The sequence below is a fragment of the Mustela nigripes genome, chromosome 13, assembly GCF_022355385.1.
Source record: "Mustela nigripes isolate SB6536 chromosome 13, MUSNIG.SB6536, whole genome shotgun sequence".
In the NCBI taxonomy this organism is placed as follows: domain Eukaryota; kingdom Metazoa; phylum Chordata; class Mammalia; order Carnivora; family Mustelidae; genus Mustela; species Mustela nigripes.
The window spans coordinates 50,853,899-50,870,524 of NC_081569.1; the positions used below are offsets into that span (position 1 = coordinate 50,853,899).

General features: G+C 35.6%; 1 pseudogene; it reads right to left on the bottom strand.

Annotated features, from left to right (window-relative positions):
* Window positions 1-4,418: 4,418 nt before the first annotated feature.
* On the bottom strand, window positions 4,419-9,927 carry LOC131999312 (olfactory receptor 11H12-like; annotated as a pseudogene).
* Between the last annotated feature and the right edge of the window lie 6,699 nt (window positions 9,928-16,626).

Genomic DNA, 16,626 nt, shown 5'->3' on the forward strand with positions numbered 1-16,626 from the left:
CCTCAATGGGAAAAAGCTTGCAGCCTTACCGTTGAGATCAGGAACACGACAAGGATGCCCACTCTCACCACTCTTGTTCAACATAGTATTAGAAGTCCTACCAACAGCACTCAGACAACAAAGAGAAATAAAAGGTATCCAAATTGGCAATGAAGAAGTCAAACTCTCTGTCTTCACAGATGACATGATTCTTTATATGGAAAACCCAAAAGACTCCACCCCCAAACTACTAGAACTCATACAGCAATTCAGCAACTTGGCAGGATACAAAGTCAATGTGCAGAAATCAGTGGCTTTCTTATACACTAACACTGAACTATTTCTTATACATTCCACAGGAGTGAAACCATCTAATTGTCTTTCTCTTATTGACTTCTATAATTTAGCATAATACCCTCCAGTTCCATCCATGTCATTGTAAATGGTATGGATTCATCCTTCCTGATGGCCGAATAATATTCCATTGTATACACAAACCACATCTTCTTTATCCATTCATCTGTTAAAGGACATCTTGGTTCCTTCCACAGTTTGGCTATTGTGAACGTTGATGCTACAAACACTGGGGTGCACATGCTCCTTCTTTTTACTACATCTGCATATTTGGGGTAAATACCCAGTAGTGCAATTGCTGGTTCATAGAGAGTAGCTCTATTTTTAACTTTTCGAGGGTGGCTGTATCAGTTGCATTCCCACAAATGGTGGCAGAGATTCCCCTTTCTCCACATCTTCACCAACATTTGTTGTTCCTTGCCTTATTAATTTTAGCCATTCTAACTGGTGTAAGGTGGTATCTCATTTTAGTTTTGCTTTGTATTTCCCTGATGACAAGTGATGTCGTGCATCTTTTCATGTGTCTGTTGGCCATTTGTATGACTTACTTTACTTACTTTAGAGAAGTACCCCTTTATTTCTTCTGCTCATTCTTGACTAGATAGTTTGATTTTTGGGTGTTGAGTTTGAGAAGTTCTTTATACATCTTTGATGCCATTCCTTTATCTGTTATGTCTCTTGCAAGTATCTTCTCCCATACTGTGGGTTGCCTTTGTTTTCCTGATTGTTTTCTTTGCTGTGCAGAAGGTTATTATCTTTTTTTTTTTTTTTTTTTTTTTATGCCAGTACCATGCTGTCTTGGTGATCACAGCTTTGTAGTTAAAGCTCAAAATCAGGTAACATGATGCTCCCTGTTTTATTTTTGTTTTTCAACGTTTCCTTAGTGATTCGGGGTCTATTCTGATTCCATACAAATTTTAGGATTATTTGCTCCAGCTCTTTGAAAAATACCTGTGGAATTTTGATCGGAATGGCATTAAAAGTATAGATTGCTCTAGGCAGTATAGACTTTTAAACAATGTTTATTCTTCTGATCCAAGAGCATGGAATGGTCTTCCATCTTTTTGTGTCTTCTTCAATTTCTTTCATGAGTGTTCTGTAGTTCCTCGACTACAGATCCTTTCCCTCTTTGGTTAGGTTTATTCCCAGGTAACTTATGGTTCTTGGTGCTACAGTAAATGGAATCGATTCTCTAATTTCCCATTCTGTATTTTTACTGTGAGTGTATAAGAAAGCCACTGATTTATGTACATTGACTTTGTATCCTAGGCAGTATAGACATTTTCACAATGTTTATTCTTCCGATCCAAGAGCATGAAATGGTCTTCCATCTTTTTGTGTCTTCTTCAACTTCTTTCATGAGTGTTCTGTAGTTCCTGGAGTACAGATCCTTTACCTCTTTGGTTAGGTTTATTCCCAGGTATCTTATAGTTCTTGGTACTATAATAAATGGAATCAATTCTCTAATTTCCCTTTCTGTATTTTCATTGTCAGTGTATAAGAAAGCCACTGATTTTTGTACATTGACTTTGTATCCTGCCACATTGCTGAATTGCTGTATGAGTTCTGGTAGTTTGGTGGTGGAGTCTTTTGACTTTTCATATAAAGTATCATGTCTTCTGTGAAGAGAGAGAGTTTGATTTCTTCATTGCTGATTTGGATACCTTTTGTTTCTCTTTGTTGTCTGATTGCTGTTGCTAGGACTTGTAATACAATGTTGAACAAGAGTGGTGAGAGTGGGCATCATTTTTGTGTTCCTGATCTCAAAGGGAAGGCTCTGAGATTTTTCCCACTAGGATGATATTTGTTGTGGGTCTTTCATAGATAGATTTGATGAGGTTCAGGAATGTTCCCTCTATCCATATACTTTGAAGCTTTTTAATCAGGAACAGATGCTGGATTTTGTCAAATGCTTTTTCTGCATCAATTGAGAGGACCATGTGGTTCTTCTCTATTCTCTTATTGATTTGTTCTATCACGTTGATTGACCTGTGAATGTTGAACCATCCTTGCAACCCATGAATGAATCCCACCTGATCATAGTGGATAATCTTTTTAATGTGCTGTTGGATCCTGCTTGCTAGGATCTTGTTGAGAATCTTAGCATCCATATTCATCAGGGATATTTTTCTGAAATTCTACTTTTTGATAGGGTCTTTGCCTGGTTTGGGGATCAGGGTAATGCTGGTTTCATAGAAAGAGTCTGGAAGTTTTCCTTCTGCTTCAATTATTTGAAACAGTTTCAGGAGAATAGGTGTTATTTCTTCTTTGAAAGTTTGGTAGAATTCCCCAGGGAATTCGTCAGGTTCTGGGCTCTTGTTTTTTGGGAGGTTTTTGATCACTGCTTCAATCTCGTTACTAGAAAGTGGTCTATTCAGGTTGTCAATTTCTTCCTGGTTCAATTTTGGGAGTTTATAGTTTTCCCGGAATGCATCCATTCCATCTAGGTTGCTTAACTTATTGGCATATAACTGTTAATAATAACTTTTGATGAGTGTTTCTACTTCCTTGGTTTTTGTTGTGATCTCCTTTTTCATTCATAATTTTATGAATTTGGGCTTTATCATTTTTCTTTTGGATTAATGTGGCCAATGGTTTATCTATCTTATTGATTCTTCCAAAAAACAGCTTCTAGTTTCATTGATTCATTCTACTTTTTCTCTAGTTTCAAAACAGACACATAGGCCAGTGGAACAGAGTAAAGAGCCCAGATATGGACTCTCAACTCTATGGTCAAATAATTTTTGACAAAACAGGAAATAATATATAGTGGAAAACAAACAGTCTCTTCAATAAATTATGCTGGGAAACCTGGACAGCTATATGTAGAAAAATGAATTCTCTTACACTGTCCACAAAGATAAACTCGAAAAGGATAAAAGACCTCAGCGACTCAGAGACAGGAATCCATCAAAATCCTAGAGGAGAACATAGGCAGTAACCTCTTAGACATCAGCCACAGCAACTTCTTTTAAGAGATGTCTCCAAAGGCAAAGTAAACAAAAGCAAAAAGAACTTTGGGATTTCATCAAGATCAAAAGCTTCTGCACAGCAAATGAAACAGTCAAGAAAACAAAGAGGCAACCCAAGGAATGGGAGAAGTTACTTCAGGTAAAATACAAAGGAAGTGGAAAAAGTGCATTAGAGAATGAAACAGAGGAAAAGCAGTAAAACAAAAATGAAATCTTCATACTTTTGAGTTCAGAATATAGTGATAGAGGTAGGAGGTCCCACTGACACTTTCTCACTGCTTTCTTATTCTTCTCCAATGGTAAGGTCTCTAGTTCCTCCTTATGAAATGACCAACCACCATATGCACCCCTTCTAGGTCCTAGAAAAGATTGAGGCAGGAGGCCAGTCTAGCAAAGAGAGATGGCAACTAACAACAGTGAGGGCATTGTCCTCCTGGTAGTTGGGGCTTATTCAGTAAGTCATGCCTTTGGGCAAAGGAGGATCTGGTATTAAAAGATACAGACTTTTCTGGCTCCTGAACTTGAGTTCACCATGAGGATAATATGCTGGGGTGATCACATAAAGCTGGTTTCAGAAGCACTAAAGCTCCCTTTCCTTGACCACCAGATTTGTATGTGCTTCAGGTTCAGTGAAAATTTCAGAAGAGGCCTGAGGAGAAGGGCCAGGGGAGGCATTGTCTAGATGATTTGACCTTGCCAAATTATCAGCCTCATTGTGAATGTCACTTGACATACTTGATGCTGAGTCATTCTATTTTGCTGGCTGGTCCCTTGCATTTTATGTTTTATTTGTTTGTTTTTATAAATGAAAGGTAACTATTTATTACCAAAGAGAAAAATGTATACAAGAAAATCTAGATTCTTTTTCTTCATGCACTACGTTTTTGTAGTGAAGTTCCAAATATCAACTCTGAGGGTATTTGCAAGAGTACGTTTTACTTAGCACATGACCATTTACTGTGTGGTGGATATTTTTTTCATAGAAATAATACAAGAAATGGAATATATTCTCATAGTTTATAAGAAGCTCAGAACATTGTATTAACAGAAAGCAATATTATATTTTACTGTAAAATATCATAAAAATGATATGATCTTGTGGTTCATAAATGCTTAATTATTTGATTTGAACAGGGGAATGAAAAAAAAAAAACAGCAAGACAGGCCTGGCTTTAAGACGTTTTTGTATTCAATTCCTTTTACTTTTACATCATCTCCAATTAGCTGATACATGTAAAGGACAACTGTAGAAGCCTGAATATCCACTGATACAAATGAAGGAGTAATGTTTGTTGCTGAGAAATTATATGCTTCAGTGGCAGAACCTGGGTTAATGTAAGCATTTTTTTCATGCTCAAATGCTTCAAATTTGTATGTGTATCCTGAGTTAAGAATGTCCTTATCAAACTGCCCTACAATAGGGCTAAGCTGGCCATGTCTCCAATGCAATAACTTGTTGCCTATGGATCAAACCAATTTTGAATTGCCCAGCAGTCACAACTTTTTGTTCTGGATAATTCAGATTCTCATGAAAGACTCCTCTCACTATATGAACATCACTGATCAGAGTCTTGAGATAAGTCATACCTCTCTTTGGTGCAAAGTTTTCCAGTACAGAGGATGTGCTGAACCTTTCCTGATACCAGTGGTTTTTAAAATTTAGTCAGCAAACTGTTTCACTGGCATGGGTTGAACAGGTCTCCATACCGACACTAACTGGAGAGAGAACAATCTTCCTCTTTAGAGGGGGATCCCTTCAGATATGGACTTAAGTACATAGTTGATGTGTTGATGTAGGAAGCATCCTGTCACTGTGCTCTGCTCAGTCACTACAACCACTGCTACTTTCTTCCTTGGGCTCCTCAGTAACCCCCTTGCATTTTAGAAAGGCTGTTTCTTGTGCTTACACTGTAGTCTCTCACTGTGTCAACTAAAATGCCCTGTGGGGCGCCTGGATGGCTCAGTGGGTTAAAGCCTCTGCCTTTGGCTCAGGTCATGATCTCAGGGTCCTGGGATCAAGCCCTGCCTCAGGCTCTCTGATCAGCAGGGAGCCTGCTTCCTCATTTCTCTCTGCCTGCTTCTCTGCCTACTTGTGATCTCTCTCTCTGACAAATAAATAAATAAAATCTTAAAAAAAATAGAATGCCCTGTTATTCTTGATCCTTTTCTATTCTAGTATCTAGAAGATTTCAAAGCCTGAAATAGATCTCAGACCAAGGAGACATAACGTCACTTGGGCAGAGATCCTAGGAATACCGAACTATTCTGGACTGTAGAGTGAGTATCCTTTGTCCTTAGGAAATTTGTATTTGATGGAATTACCTGAGCCATCACTCAGATTGTCCACAAATGACATTTCCTCATTTGGCAAGTTAAATTAAAGTTTTAGCCAAATGTTTCCCTTAATCTCTGCCACTACCTAACTAGCATGAGGCCTCTGGCTTCCCCTACAGGGGGCCATCATTTCTATGTAGGGGAGATTCTCTGTTTTTGTTTTCATCCTTATCAGTTTCTGCTACTTGTTCTATCTTGTCCACAAAGCTTACCTGGTATTGGGGTAGCAGTTAGTTTACTTTTGAGCAGAGGAAATGAGATAGAGTTGAAATTTCACAGGAAGAGTTCTTTCTCATCTCCTACAACAAGGATATAAATGCCTTTCTTCTGTGATTCTTTCCTCCACAATAGCCTATGCCCTCTCTCACACATAGATGTGACACCCTCTTAAATTAAAGTTGGGAAGAGCTAGGGGAAAGAGGAGAGTGCTTTGTTAACTTTGTAACTTCTACCAAATCTGCACGATTTTTTTTCTCTCTTTTCCGCCTTATCAACTTTTTCTACTTCATGATTTCTTCTTTCCTTGTCTGGTTTGGGGATTTCTGTTCTCACTGCTTCTGTATCATGTTCTTCTGATACTTGAAAGAATAAGATTCTTCTCCATTTTCCAGGGGAGTTTCTTTCTTCTTTGCCATAAGAGCAATGCCCTAGCTCCACCATTTCTATGACTTCCCTCTCCAGCTTCTTGGTAGTCTTAGTATTAAACTACTCTGTAGCAGGAAGATCGAAAAAGAGCCCATAATCTTACTAGAGGGAATTTGACCTTCAAACCAAGGCTGGGGGTATAGAGGAGAAAGAAGAAGAAAGAGAATGGTAGATTTCTATCTGAATGGTAAGATCTTCTTTTCCAGAGGATATGAGCCATTAACACATGGAAGAAAATCATGAAATCAGAGCCAGGACTAAGTTTGGGCAATTTAGTATTCCAAAGATGGAAAGGTTCCCCACACTCTGATTCATATCATGCTTGACTTGATTGAAGCCATGTTTGAAAAATTTTTGCTGGTTTTTGGAGTAGCAATTATACAAATTTAGTTATAAAGATATTAAAATATTTTTTTATCATCCCAATCATTAATTTTTCTTAAGGATGGACAAGTTATTCTTTCTTGCTTGCCATTTAAATCTTTAAACTAGAGCTAATGATAATATCTTCCTCACAGAATGGCTGTGATAATCAGAATATAATCCTATACATAGTATGTATGCAACTGATTTCAATTAATATTTTTCACTTGGAAAGCTTTTTATCACTTATAAAATACTTTGGCACACTCTCTCAATTCATCCACACAATTATCCCTATATAAAGGATACTACATTTGATTTTTTCAAACTGGGTATATTGCCACCAGAATAGAATTGAGATTGTATTAAGAAGGAAGATAAGAAAAATGGATAGTAAGTATGCAGGTAACACACTCTGCCATGCATGTGTTGAGTGTAAAATAAGAAAATGAATACAGTGATGGAAATTAAGAACTAGACCCTTTTCTCAATGACACCACTTTAGGAGATTGATATTCAAGCAAATATTTATATCCAAATAAACAACAAGAGAGACTGAGTCAGTGGCTAGAAAATGCTTGAAAGACAAAAACAAAGAACAAGAAAACAAAACAAACAAAAAAAAGAAACACTACAAAGCCTAAGATTTTAGTCAAAACTTGTGAATGTGTACGGAAAAATTAAATATAGATTTGTTTCCCAAACTTCAACAAAGCACCTCATGTGGTACTTAAGATAAATGAATGAATGTGATGATGAGAAATATTTTAATATCTTCATAATCAAAATTATGTAATTTTTGCTCCAAAAGGAGGCAAAAAAAAAATTCAAAAAGAGTTTCAGGCAGGTCAAGCATGATATGAATCAGAGTGTGTCCATTTCAAAAATCACAAGTGCAGCCTTATATTTTAAACTGAGAAACCCTTTCTCTCTCAAGAAACTATTCTAAGATAGAAACCCCAGTGGGAAAATTGATACATGCATATAGTAGTCTCACATCCTGGATTTCCCAGAGGCAGTTTTAGATTAGATGATGAGTCCTAATCTAATTTGCAAGACATCATCAGACAAAACTTTATGAAGATTTAATTGAGATATTAATTTTTACAATAAAAATAATGGAAGTTACTGTATAACAAAATGATGGCTAGTGGGTGGAAGAGTTTCTGAATCCCTGGATTCAGAAATTCTAAGCTATCATTAATTAATTAATTCTAAGCTATCATTATTATGTAGTTGGTGACATGCATTTTTCTCCTAATCCATTTTCTGGAAAGTCCCTTTCTTACATCCTGCAAAAGTAAGTTTCAAGGTACTTGGAAGAATAGTCCTACTTCTAGGAAAATATTGATCTTACCACATAAAAATTTACAATCCATACCACACTGGTTGAATGGAATATTAAAGTTCCTAAAAAGCAATGGTCATAAAAAGTTGGTATAATGTATGAACAAATTTCATATCAAATATACATACATATAAATGAAAATGTAAAGTGTATTGCATCACTGTAACAATTTAACAATTTCCCTTACTGTTCTTTAATACTGTTGCAGCAACAAATAATAATGAACTATCAACTTGTTTTTTTGAACTTAAGTAATTTATTATAAAGTAGATCATTTCCCTCTCCACTTTTTAGGAAGAAAACACAAATGACCAATTAAGCTTTTAGTGAACCTTTGTTTACTAAAACATGTACACTCCAGTGAACCTTTGTTTAGGTAAAAATATTGACACTCAGAATACTGTATATCTGAATATTTTGACTGATGTTGTTAGAATTAGAATTAGCCCCTTAAGGAGCTTAGAAAGGGGTAATGTGTAAGGAAAACAAACAACGTATGTCTAAATGTCATTAGGCTAGCATAACATTATGCTCCTATAGAAATTTTAGATCATTGCTTTAAGGGTTTATTTAGCAGGGATAACCTAATCACTGAAATAATAGAGTCAATAAGAAACAGAAATAAATACATTTTTCCTTTTATTTATAAATAACTAAAACAAAATGAGATAATATAATTGATCCCAGAACTATTAATATAAATCATCAAATGGGACACAGAAATTTTTGTCACACAAGTACCATATGAACTACCCAGAAAACACCCAAATGTGTACATTCCCTAGTTCATTACACTCTAAGTGCCAAAGAAGAACCCAGTACTTCCATTTATCTGTATAATCCGGCCACTTTATGATTATAAGTGGCCACATAGATGTTTTATTTCATAAGCTGATAGAGTTAACATAACTAGACTTATATTTGAATATTTGAATAACTATACAATCCTGATTGCTTTTTGTGATACTATACTGGCCTGATAACGGGGGGGATCATCCAGTATAGTTTCGATGATACTAAGGCTGCTTTTATCTCCTTATTCCGAAGGCTATAGATGAGGGGGTTGAAGAATGGATTTACCATAGTATAGAACAAAGTTGCAACTTTCTGTATACCAGCAGAATGCCCAAGTCCTGGGTTCACATACATGATCATCAGAGAGCCATAGAATAGTGATACCACAGCCAAATGAGACCCACAGGTTGAGAAGGCCTTGTGTCTCCCAGTGGATGAAGGCATACACAACACAGCTAATAGGACAAGTGTATAGGACCCAAGGATAAAAAGGAAGTTACCAAAGATAACTAATGAGCTTAAAGTATAGCAAAGCTGTTGGATTGTTGGAGCAGAGGTACATGCCCATGCAAACAGTGGCCCTGGGTCACATACAACATGGTCAATAATGTTTGGACCACAGAACGGCATCTGAGAGATGAATACAATGGGGATCAGGAACCACGGAAATCCACAAACCCAACAGATAATGACCAGTTTGGTACAGAAGTGTCCAGTCATGACGTTAGGGTAGTGCAAGGGATGGCAGATAGCAAGGTACCGATCAAGGGCCATGACAGCCAAGAGGAAACATTCAGATGTTCCCAAAGAGAAAAAGAAATAAAATTGGAGGAAACATCCAGTAAAGGAGATGGTCTTTTTATATGAGAGGAAATTGACCAACATCTTGGGAACTGTAGAAGAGACATACCAAATCTCTAGAAAGGAGAAATTTCCCAGGAAAATGTACATGGGGACATGGAGTCAGCATTCACACCACAAAGCACAAGCAATGGCCCCATTCCCTGTTACAGTCAAAACATATGTTGTGGTGAAGAGTGAGAAGAGAAGGATCTGAATCTTCCACTCACAAGAAAAACCTAGGAGTATAAATTCTCTTACAGAAGCAAAGCTGAAGTATGACTCAGAAACATTCATTGGGTCAGTAACCTGCAAGGTCAAGAGACATATTGTTATCAGTTAGGACTAGTTTTAAATGTGCTCCTTTTTCGAATGAAGAAAAGGCAATGAACATGGGGTCATTTTTCAGAAGAATCATCAGGAAGAGAGTGTAGTCTACTTGTTCTTGGTTACGTACTCTGAGTTTTGGGTATAGTAGGCAGCTGGCTGCACAGAAGCAAACTTTGCCTGCTTCTGAATCTCTTCCTCATTATGGTACCATGATAGAACTAAGTAAAGTTAAATTCTTTTTTTCTTTTAGAAAGAAAAAGAGAGAGAGAGAGAGAGAGAGAGAGAGAGATGGAGGAGGGGGCTGAGGGAAAGGGAGAGAATCTTAAGCAGGTTCCACACTGAGCATGGAGTGCGATGCAGGGCTAGATCTCATGACCCTGAGATCATGACCTAAGCTGAAATCAAGAGTTGGACATTTAATCAACTGAGCCACCCAGGCACCCCAAGTTAAACTCATTTTGTAAAGCTTATTATTTTGGAGCAGGGACAATGTATGATAGTTTCTGGATAACATAAAACATAAAGTTAATACTTAATACATTACTAGTTTCTTATCCTAAACCCATCTTATAGGGCAATAGACTCAGTAAAGAAGGTTTTGATTTTACTATTTACATCCCAGTTAAATATGTTGCTTAATATATAATTTAAATATGAAAAATAAATAGACATGTTGTATAGTAAGTAATTTTAAGGCCAACATGCCTCATTTCTATTGCTATTTCTGTTAGCTTAAGCATCATAAAATGTCATACCATAATGTTACTCACCAGCACTGACTTTTAATATTACAGTGTTGCAGTGTCTTCTGTTGGAACCGGTGGCTTTAAATTTTCACAATCTTTTACCTGAAACAGTTTGCAAAATAACAGCTAGGTGTGGGAGTTTATTTTTTGAAGACCTCCACTCCCATGAAATTTGGAATTTAAAAAAAAAATATCATTTTGTGCTCGCTTCAGCAGCACATATACTAAAAAATATCATTTTTTAAGTTAAAAATTTGCACCATAAAACAGAAGCCAAATACTTTTTGTTGTTATTGTAAGTAGTTGTATTCATCCACATGCTCATGGAAAAGAGGTCAGGGATCTGAGTTCCCTGAATTTTTTTTTTGTGTGTGTGGCAATACGCAGGGATGAGGGTTTACATTTGGGACACAAACATGAAATTTTCAAAAGCAATTTTTCTTCCAACCTATTGTCCACACCAGCGCTTGGAAAAGACTTTTAGAATGATTTGGTGGAAGCTGTCTTTGTGTTTCTTTTTGTAGTATGTATATATTTTTTAAATATTCCAAACCAGGAGCATTAATGAACCAACACTGAGAAATTTCGGAATTAAAGGGATTGACACAGAGGTGTTATGACCTTCTGCAGTGCTCACAAGGTAAAGATAACATTATTTTGAAACCTACCAAATCTTTAAAGAACATGTTTGATGAACCATATACTTCTTTGTCCAGCTGGATAAAGAGTTTTATTGCCTTACAAAAATTAAGAATATACTTTATCACATGTTCTCGTGAGAATTGGGCTCTATAGCATTAGGAAAGTTCCTCTCCTCCAAGGCAATGAATCTTTAAAAAGTTAATGATTGCATGTTCTCTGAGGAACTAGTAAAGAGTAATAAATTTTGAGGCACCATTATTACAGAGTTTCCTTGTCTGGAATATGGATTCCAGAAAGTTTCCAGAAGACACAATTTGAAGAAAAATAAAGTACAAATCACCAAAAGCATTGAAGTTCAGAAACACTTCTTTTTTTTAATATTTTAATTTAATTTTTAGGTAGTAAACATATGGTGAAATATTGATTTCTGGAGTAGATCTCAGTAGTTCATCAGTTACATGCAATACCCAGTGCTCATCATAAGTGCCCTCCTTAATGCCTATCACCCATCTATCCCATTCCCCACCCAGCTCCCTCCATTAACCCTCAGTTTGTTCTCTATCATTAAGAGTCCTCTATAGCTTTTTTCATCTCTCTCCTTTTATCCTTTCCCCCCTTCCCATATGTTAATCTGTTTTCTTTCTTAAGTGTTACACATGAGTGAAATCCTATGGTATCTGTCCTTTCCTGACTGACATTTCATTTAGCATAACACATATAATATACACTTAGTTCCATCCATGTTATTGCAAATGGCAAGATTTAATTCTTTTTGATGGCCGAATAACATACCATTGCATATTATACTCCACGTCTTCTTTATCCATTCATCAGTTGATGGGCATTTGGGCTTTCTTTGTAGTTTGGCTCTTGTTGATAAGGCTACTATAAACATCAGAGCATGCATATCCCTTCAAATCCATATTTTTGTATCCTTTGGGTAAATACCTAGTAGTGAAATTGCTGGATCATTGGGTAATTCTATTTTTAACTTCTTGAGGAAACTCCATACTGTTCTTCAGAGGAACTGTACCAGTTTGTGTTCCCACCATCAGTGCAAGAGGGTTTCTTTTTACTTGCTTTGTCTCCAACACTTCTAATGTCTGTACATGTGTTGGAAGATACAGAAGTAAAGTATAGCAAGCCTAAATGAGGAAAATGTTGAGATACAGAGCACTGTAGGCTATTGTAAATAAAAAATTTGTAGAAGTTAGTAGATTTTTGAAGGACAGAATGGCAGAATTCTTTAGATATGAAAGAAAAGAGCAAGAAGTGCCAGTATTTAAGTTAATTGAGTTAAATACTACAGAGGAACATGTGGCTTCCCAATTAATATGACACAAGTATTTCATTTCATTGATTAGTGTCCCATTTTTACCTTAATTTGTGTAGTATGGCTAAAATCCCTAAGTGAGAATGAATGCTCATACTACATAGTGTAAAATGATTGAGAACATCAAGAATCTATGACATAGGAATACGGATCTGTGGACCACAGACCACTTGACAAATTTCCAAAAGCAAACTCCTCACATTGAAAGACTAACAGGGAAAAATAGTATTTAGACCTTTATTACCTCTTAGTTATACTACTTCAAGACTTAGGAATTCCTAAATCATCACCTTGATCTTATTACTTCCTTGCTCAAAAAACATCAATGGTTTTATTATTTGGAAATTTCCACGTTCTTCACAAATTGGTTTCGGATTACTTGTTTAACTTTTCTTACTCTCTTTTATAGATAAATTGGACAGCATTTCATTCTCTGGATAGCTTTCAGCTTCTAATATTCATTTCTTTGTGGTCTCTTTGTCTACTTAGAATCTTTATTACCTCCATCTATACCTGCAAAAACCTCATCTGTCCTTCAAGATCTATTTCAAATGACATTTTTGTGTAACATGTTCTCTTATTCTCCTAACCAAAGCAACTTTTCCATCTATGAATTTTTATTTAACCATCTGTGTATCATTTTCAAGACACTTGTCCTCAGTTGCTTTATGTTATACTTATTTGTGTACTTAGCTGTTCTCTCCTCCCAGGTTGTAGTTTTGAAAACAAAGAATAGATAGTAATCAACTTCAAATTAATCAACATGATAAAAATACATTGTATTTACTTGTCCTCATTAGATATTTGTTGAATAAATGACATCTTAAAATTATATGAGCTTCCCTCCCTCATTCCTTCTCTCCCTCACCCCACCTTTCGTTCTTACATCTGATTGTTGTGGCTAGGCCTTCAGATACTTTTTTGAACAAAAGGGTTAAGAGTGGACATTCTTGTCTTGTTCCTGACCTTAGAGGGAAAGCTCTCAGTTTTTCACCATTGAATATGATGTTAGCGGTGGGTTTTTCAGATATGGTCTTTATTATGTTGAAGTGTGTACCTTTACTCTATTTTGTTGAGAGTTTTTATCACGAATGAATGTTGAATCTTGTCAAATCCTTGGTCTGCATCTATTGAGATTATCATATGATTTTTAACCTTCATTTTGTTAATGTGGTGTATGATGATTGATCTGTGAGAATTGAACCATCTTGCATCCTGGGAATAAATATCACCTGATTGTGATGAAGGTGTTTTTAATCTGTTGTTGTATGTGGTTTGTTAATATTTTGTTGACAATTTTTGTATCTTTGTTCATCAGAGATCCTGACCTATGTAGTTTTCTGTTTTTTTTGTAATGTCTTTGTCTGGTTTTGGTATAACACTAATGGTGGCCTTGCAGAATGTATTTGAAAGGTTTCCTTCTTCTATTTTTTGGAATAGTTTGAGGAGAATATGTATTAATTCTTCTTAAAATGTCTGATAGAATTCACCTGTGAATGCATCTGGTCCTGGACTTTTATTTTTTGGTAGATTTTGATTACCAGTTCAATTTTGTTATTTGTAATTGGTTTGTTCAGATTTTCTGGTTCTTCCTAGGTCAGTTCTGGGAGGTTATAGTTCCAGGAATTTGTCCCTTTCTTCTAGATTGCTCAGTTTGTTGGCATGTAATTTTTCACAGTATTCTCTTATAGTCCTTTGTATTTCTTTTTGTATTTCTTTGTATAGTTCTTTGTATTTCTATGGTGTCTGTTGTTACTTCCCCCTTATTTCTGATTTTATTTATGTGGCTTCTTTCTCTTTTTTCCTTGATGAATCTAAGGGTTTTTCAGTTTTGTTTATCTTTTCAAATAACTAAATCTTGGTTTCATTGAATTTTTTTTTCTTTCTTCCTTTTTTTCCTTTTTTTTTTTTTTAGTCTCTATATCATTTATTTCTCTTATGCTCTTTATTATTTCCCTTCTTCTACACTCATTGGGCTTTTTTTTTTCCTTTTAGATTGATTGATTGATTGATTTGACAGAGCAAGAAAACACAAGCATGCAAAACAGCAGCAGTAGAGGGAGAAGCAGACTCCCCACTGAGCAGGGAGCCCAGTGTGGGACTGGATCCCAGGACCCTGTGATCGAGACCTAAGCTGAAGGCAGACATTCAAATGACTGAGCCACCTGGGGGCCCCTGTCCTTTTTTTTTTTCTAGTTCCTTTAGGAATAATGGTAAACTGTTTGAATTTGAATATTTTCTTATTTCTTAACCCACTGAGCCACCCAGGCGCCCCTGAATATTTTCTTATTTCTTGAGCTAGGCCTGTATTGCTATATATTTCCCTCTTTGAATTCCTTTAGCTGTTTCTTTTTCTTTTCTTTTCTTATTTTTTAATTCTAGAGTAATGGTGATTCTTTTATTAACATATAATGTATTATTTGTTTCAGGGGTAAAGGTGTGTGATTTATCAGTCTTACACAATTCACAGCACTCACTATAGCATATAACCTCCCCAAAGTCCTTCTCTCAGTCACCCCATCCCTCCCATCCACCTCCACTCCAGCAACTCTCAGTTTGTTCCCTGAGGTTAAGAGTCTCTTATGGCCTGTCTCCCTCTCTGGTTTCATCTTATTTCATTTTCCCCCTCCTTTCCCTTTGATCCTCTGTCTTATTTCTCAAATTCCTCATAGTAGTGAGACCAAACAGTAATTGTGTTTCTCTGATTGACTTATTTCACTTAGCATAATATCTCTAGTTCCATCCATGTTGTTGTAAATAGCAATATTTAAGTTTTTCATGGCTGCATGGTATTCCATTATAGATGGAATATATATATAATATATATATTATTTATATATAATGGAATTTATTATATATATTCCATATATGGAATATATAAATATGGAATTATATATTATATATAATATATATAAAATATGAAATTATATATATTCCATTTATAATGGAATACCATGCAGCCATGAAAAACTTAAATATTATATAAATATTATATATAATATAGATTATTATATCATATATATTTTATATATAGATTATATAGATGTAGATATAGATATAGAATATAGGTTATATATATAGATATATAGATATATAAGATATTTGGATATATACAGATATATAGATATATAGATATAGAATATAGATTATAATATATATAAAATAGATTAAAAAGTATATATATATATGATTTTTTATGTATTCACCTGTTGATGGACATCTAGGCTCTTCCCATAGTTTGGCTTTTATGGACATTGCTGCTATAAACATTCAGGTGCATGTGTCCCTTTGGATCACTACATTTGTATCTGTGGGTTAAATACCCAGTAGTGCAATTGATAGGTCATGGGTAGCTGTATTTTTAAATTTTTGAGGAATCTCCACACTGTTTTCCAGAGTGGTTGTATGAGCTTGCATTCCCACCTCATGCCTAAAATTAACCAGTCAGGAAATGACAGATATTGACGAGGATGCTCATAATATGTTCTTAACTATAACTGTTTATATTTCTTTGGTGTTGTTTGTGATGTCTCCTCTTTCATTCATGATCTTTTCTCTTTGCTAAGTCTGGCCAGGGTTTTATCAATCTCATTAATTCTTTCAAAGAACCAGTAACTAGTTTTGTTGATCTGTTATACTGTTCTTTTGGTTTCTATTTCATTGATTTTTGCTCTGATCTTTATTATTCTCTTCTGCTGGATACAGGCTTCATTTGCTATTCTTTCTCCAGCTCCTTTAGATGTAGGGTTGGGTTATGTATTTGAGAACTTTCTTGTTTCTTTTTTTTTTTTTTTTAGATTTATTTATTTATTTGACAGAGAGAGATCACAAGCAGGCAGAGAGGCAGGCAGAGAGAGAGAAGAGGAAGCAGGCTCCCTGCTGAGCAGAGAACCCGATGCGGGACTCAATCCCAGGACCCTGAGATCATGACCTGAGCCGAAGGCA